Source organism: Glycine max, chromosome 1, assembly GCF_000004515.6.
Source record: "Glycine max cultivar Williams 82 chromosome 1, Glycine_max_v4.0, whole genome shotgun sequence".
Lineage (NCBI taxonomy): Eukaryota > Viridiplantae > Streptophyta > Magnoliopsida > Fabales > Fabaceae > Glycine > Glycine max.
Genome location: NC_016088.4, coordinates 38,610,418 through 38,617,625, shown reverse-complemented (window position 1 = coordinate 38,617,625; position 7,208 = coordinate 38,610,418).

Sequence of the window (7,208 nt, the reverse complement as noted above, 5' to 3'; positions counted from 1 at the left end):
TTTATAAACACTGCTCATGAATTACACAATACCACGACCTCACACTCATGTTTCAAACACGTTTAACACATTGCGCTACAATTTAACACTGGTTCCTAACTAGGAACCTATATTTTCTCTTTAACATTGCGCATAAACACTGGTCGGGTTATTGTATAATTCACAACTCACAATACCATTATTGTACATCAAGTGTTAAACACATCCACTTATTCACAACCAAATATCATTTCCACAATTTAACATCTCATAACTCATATACACATCACACAATAATCATGTTTGCATGACACAAAACATATATATATATATATATATATATATATATATAGTAAATCAAGCTACATTATTTTTAATCAAAAGAGTTTTTATAACAATTAATTTAATGTTACATCAAAAGAAATTACCACTAGGCATTAACCTTACAACTTTATTTAATTTATTATTTTAGTATTACAATAAATATATACACACAACATGTTGATCATCGTCGTGGAAATATATAGAATAAGATAATAATTCATATAAAATAAGTCATTAAAAATAATACTATTTAGAATATAATTCACGTTAATAAAAAGAGTTCAATTTCTTTTTAAGGGTTCACACTCAAAACAAGAACACATTAATTTCACAACAATTTCTCATTGGGACATCAACTAGTTCATCAAACATATACAATTCATATATAATTAACAATTATAATTATAAGGATAAAATAAAAATTGCAGGAACACCCCAAAACTCATTCCAATTGATACACTAAGGATCCATACACATGTTCTCACTAATTCCCAATTGTGAATAACTCGTCTCTTACCTCTAAGCGGACTCACGTGTCTTCTAACAACGATAGAGACATCTCTAACAAGTTCCTAAGATTCTTCTTGGTTGCTCTGATAAGGTTCTCAAACGTTTGAGAGGATGAGAAGGGATTGAAGGCTCCATTTGTACTATCTTCATGCGATTCCTTTTTCTCCATCCACAAACATTATCTTGCAAATCCCAACGGTGAACATGTGCGTAATTAAATTTCAAACAACATATCCAAAATTTAAGACAATCCAACGGCTAACGAAACCGGTGAAAGGAAAAGGCTACGATGTGAATGATATTTCTCTCAGCTCAAACATGATATCGAAATTCCCAACAGTGAAAATTCTCGAAAATGGGTTGCGAACCTGGTAATCAAATTTCACGACGATCCAACGATGAATGAGTCTGAGATCGTCATTTTTCTGAGACAGGTTTAGTGGCCTACGGGAAAAAGAGAGGGTTTTGGGAGGAGAAGAGAGAAAAACGAAAATGAGGGAAAGAAGAGGCATCGTCGGTGTGAAAACTGAAGTAACGCTATATATAGCTAGGTTTACTCTATTTATTTATTCATTATTTTATAAAATAAAACTCTATTTTATTCTCTATCAAACAAATAAATAAAATACCTTTTTTATTTTCTCTCAAATCATTATTTTAATTAATAATCATATCTCCTTATTTATTTATAAAATCTCATCATTTTTCTAAAATTCTATTTATTTATAAATAACAATTCTTTTTAAATTAGCTTACGAAAAATGTAATGTTACACTTTCTACATCGCGTTCTGTCAAACCGTAGTAGTATCTTAAATCATTCTACATCGGTTGTTTTGATAACCGATGTAAAATGACAGTTTTTCTAAAATCATTCTACATCGGTTATCAGCCAAAAATCGTGTCTTAATGCACCGTAGTAGATGCTAAACCATTCTACATCGGTTTTGGTTAATAACCGATATAGAATGGCGGTTTTTCTACATCGTGCCTTAGGGCACCGTAGTAGATGCTAAACCATTCTACATCAGTTTTGGCTAATAACCGATGTAGACTCGTGCACGTGACTGTATGAAATGCGCATTCAACGACAGTCCTCTGGATGAACTACCTTTGAATATAACAACCAATTTACCAAATTGTTATTCCATATTTACCTATAAAGACGGTCTGCCGTAAACATCGTCGTCATCTTCGCAATAATTACAAGACTACCACCGCTAACCAATCTACATCAGTTCAATAGAACCATAGTAGATTGAACGTCGTTAAAAATGGTTTTTTTTAGTAGTGGAACTTATTTAATGTTAACAATGCAATGAAATGAAGTTGAAAACCATTTCATTAATGACAGCAAGAACTTCCATCCCATTGCAATAGAGAATGTCATCAGTATCAGTCTCATTTGATCTTTGGATAGAAGGAAATAGCAAAACCGTTATATAAAAAGATGTAGAATTAATCCTAGATTGTTTAAACACAATTCTAAGAATTGAAATTTTAAGTGTTCATTTTGGACAATTGGAAATTTCTTCTAACTTTACTAATCCTAGATCTTGACAATGAAGCTCAAACAATAATCCATTTTGGAGTTTAAAAAAAGTTTAAATATATTTTTGATTTCTACTATATATTTAAATTTTGCTTTACTTTATAATAAATTTTTCCTTTATATTCGTTCTTTGGTATGAGAAAAGTTAGTTTAATGTCCTTGTGACGATTCAATCGTCAATATTCAATTTGGAATTAAAATTACAATTTCTAATAGTCAAAAACCGCTAGAATAAAAAAAATTATGACAATGACTCCTTCCTTAGCCTAATCCATATCCCTCCATTCATAAATGGGTAATTGAATCATAAAAAACATTTGGGCTACCAAAGATGATGCCTATGTAGATAAGGATTTTACTCCTGCGTTGTTTGCATTTCAATTAAAAGCGATCAATCTATCACTTAAGGGAAACTCCATAGTGGACATAAGAGAAATACACTTAGAGGAAATGTAAAATGTTGAACAACCAATTTGAATATTTCCACGGCCACAAAACCAAAGAAGATGCAATGATACTTCGATTGTAAAACAATTCACAAAAGCACAAAATAACAAAAAAAAATACATTATTTAAAAATAAAGGTTTAATTTTACTTCTACAAATAGGAAAATAAATCCTAATTAAATGTGAATCAAATCGAGTCAAAAGCAAACTCAAATCGAAACATAGAACCAATGAAGAGCTGATGAATTTGGTGATGGCCTTGATGCCTTCGAAAATGACATGTGTGACACCTTCTACCCCGACATATATATAAATAAATAAAATATATAAAAATATCGGTAAACAAATTCACGTGGGTAAAAGGTTCACATTCACTTCACTATTATCAATTAAAACTTATTAAAACATATTCGACTCAAAATAAGACTGTCAAAATTTACAAAAAATATTTTGTTAAATTAGTAAGGTAAAATAAAATAGACTAACAACATGCAATTAATATAAAAACTTATACCCCAATGTCACATCCTACCAGAGCATTGTGTCCCAACGTCCTTCAGCACAAGGTTCCTTAAAGCAATTCACCTAGTCATCTGCTCCCCCGAACGCAAAGTTCAGGATCATCACAGGATCCAAACACAAATAGCACACCGGGAGTGAGTTATCACATTCCTAACTAATAGAGAAGCAAGACAACTAGATATACATATCATATAAACAAAATAAAACTTACTTAAACATAACTCACGTAATTCAACCACTTTGTCATTCAAAATTTACTTTTCAATCATCAATCACATTACACAAGAATCACACACTCCGATCAAGACATAATAATACATCAATTTCATAATAAACAATTAGCAAGCGCATGCAACAGTTATGCTAAGACTCAAGCCTATATGCAATGTGGTACCATGTCAGTGAAAAATCACCCTAGGGCTCTTAGGAGTACATAACAAGACACACCACACAATGAGTATGTCAGGTCACTCTCACTAAGTAAAATCATAGGGAGACCAGTCGGGGTCACGCTGTTTTGCGAGAATGCTTCAACCATGTGGGATCGGCACAAGCTTAAAGGAGCACTCAAACCGGGTGACCCCTAAGACCTACACTCCGAAGAGTCCGTCAGGACCTTTCCCTCCTGATTCAGGTCCAACCCTTAAAATAATTTTTTGCATGCAGACGCTGCTCATGAATTATACAATAGTCACGATCTCACAATCGTGTTTTAAACACGTTTAACACAATTGCGCTACAATTTAATACTGGTTCCTACATAGGAAACCTACACTTTCGCTTTAACACTGCGCATCAACACTTTTCTCAAGATAACATTGGTCGGGTTATTGTACAATTCACAACTTACAACACAAGTAATGTTACATCAAGTTTTAACCACACATTTATTCACAACCAAAACTCATTCACAATTTCACATCTCATAGTGTCACAATCCACCATCACATGTTTACACGTATCTCACAAATTTACACATGTTCAACTTTGCACTTATACTCAATCTCAATAACAATACTATAATCTCAAAGCAACATGTTATTCCACAATTCATCACATATTCCATTTATAAACACTGCTCATGAATTATACAATACCCACGACCTCACACTCGTGTTTCAAACACGTTTAACACATTGCGCTACAATTTAACATTGGTTCCTAAATAAGAAACCTACATTTTTTCTTTAATACTGCGTATCAACACTTTTCTCAATATCAACACTGGTCGGATTATTGTATAATTCACAGCTCACAACTCAATACACATGTACCTCAAATCTAACCATAATATTCTCAAACTCCAACACTTGAATAATTTTTGGAATCACACTACAATATTATTTACATAAAATATTAATATAAATAAATATATAGCTAAATTTATATATATAAAACCAGCAACATACATCATATTGTGTCATGAATTTCAAAGTAAGCTTTCAATGTACCAATTCTAAATAATTATATGAACAATTTCCCGTATATATAAGTATACATGAATTCATATATATTATCTAAGAATACAACACACAATCTACTAGAAATCTTTGGTCAATTTCAAATATAATATTAATTTTAAACTATAAAAAAACCTAAAAAACATGAAAAGGAGAAAATACAAAATCAATATCTCACTCTCTCTTACGTTAAATCTTTACTTACTTAATTTCATCAATTCACGCTAATTAGACAAAGGTTCAATTTATAGGATTCACACTTAACACAAGAACACATCAATTTCATAGCAATTTCTCATTGGGACATCAATTGGTTCATCTAACGTATATAATTCACACTTATAATTATAAGGATAGAATAAAAAATTGCGAAAACATCCTAAAACTCATTCCAATTGATACTCTAAAGATCCATACACATGTTCTCACTAATCCCCAATTGTGAATAACTCATCCTTACCTCGATGTAGTTGCTCCTGCGTTCTCTGTTATCAATTGTGACATTTCTGGTGCTCTCTAGAGCTCCTCATCCAGTTGTTCTGTTAAGGTTCCCAAATGTTAAAGAGAAAGAGAAGAGATTAAAGCATCCATTCCATGGTCCTACGTGCGATGCATCTTTCTCCATCCACAGACATTATTTTCAAAATCCCCACGGTGAAAATGTGAGGAAATGAATCGTGAACCTCATATAAATATTTTATGACAATCCAACGGTTAACGAATCCGGGATCGTAGTTTTACCGAGACAGTTTTGAGTTTCTGCGGGAAAAGAAAAGGCTATGATGTGAAGTATATTTCTCTCAGCTCCGACATGATTTTGAAATTCCCAACGGTGAAAAGGCTCGAAATTGAGTTGCAAACAGGGTGCCTGAATTTTACAACGATCCAACGGTGAATAAGTCCGAGATCGTTATTTTTCTGAGACAAATTTGGTGGTCTACAGGAAAAGAGAGGGAAGCTATCGTCAGTCTGACCTAACATTTCGTTATTTATATATAGGGTACTCACAACCTATTATTTACTCTATTTATTTATTTTTATTATTTTATAAAAACAAACTCTATTTTATTTCCTATCAAATGAATAAATAAAATACCCTTTTTATTTTTCCTCAAACCATTATTTTAATTAATAAAACTATTTCTCCTTATTTATTTAATTATAAAAACCTCATCATTTTTCTAAAAATCTATTTATTTACCAAAAAAATTCTTTTAAATTAGTTTACGAAAAATGGGATGTTACAACATGCATGGCTAACAATGCCTCAGCATCGTTGACACGTTCTTCTCCCACCCCCACTAGCATCTCTAATTTTTTCATCAACGACCCATTGTTCAAATCCCTTAAAGATGTCCAAAACCAAATCCACTGCATCCAAGGAAGGATCTACCTTCATGAGGGACGCAAGGTGACAAGGGGGTTACCGGCGGTGACATTGATCAAGATGTGATGGTGCAATCTTTGGTGGCAAATGTCCTAGATTTGGGTTTCGAGGCGAAAAATCACGATCTTCGCATTAGGCTAAGCTTGGGTGGTGTCGATGGGGTGACTCTACTCAACGTTGGAAACTGAACTTGGATAGAGACAACGAGACGATTCTGCTCGACACTAGAGATGGTGGTAAGGGAGAAGCCTTTGTAGATGAGGCTGGTTCCAGAGAGAGAAAAGAGAGAGACAAGTTTTTTTGTTTATATGAATCTCGAGGAAAGAAAATGACAGGATAAAAACTCGCCATGTTAACAAGGGAAGGTGACCTTTTTTACATGTGTGTTTTTTATTGCTTTAATTGATTCTAGCGATTTTTAAACTATTAGATGTTGTAAGTTAATTCTTTACATGACTATTAGGAGTTTTTAAATCATCACAAATTGTCTTTCAAAATATTTATTGATCACATCATCATTTAACTGATGGTAGGAATCTTACAAAAAACTATTCAAATATCAAGAAGCAAATATGTTTTTTTTATTGAAAAATAAACACAAAATTTAAATATATGTTAGAGATTAAAAACATATTTAAGTCTTAAAAAAAATAATTCTATAACAGTCTTTCAAGTTTAGGTCTTAATCTTTCGCTCATTACCCGATATTCCTCCCATTAGTTTACCATTATACATGAAATTTGATTTAAGATTCTTTCAAACAAGAAATAATTTTGGTGTTTTAAAAAACAATCATATTAAAGCATTGACAAAAGAGTCGAAAAGGGGGAAAGATGAAGTGAAAGAAAATGAATTACTTGTAACAAGGGAAATGAGATTCAGCCTAATGGAGGAAGAGAAGAAACACAGGGCAAAAGAGAAGACCCACATGTCTTTGTTTCAGTTGGCTGCAATTAATTGTTATAACTATAAAGACCAAAGTAATTAAATTTAACTTCAATCAGTAGCAATCAAATCAAAATTCAAAT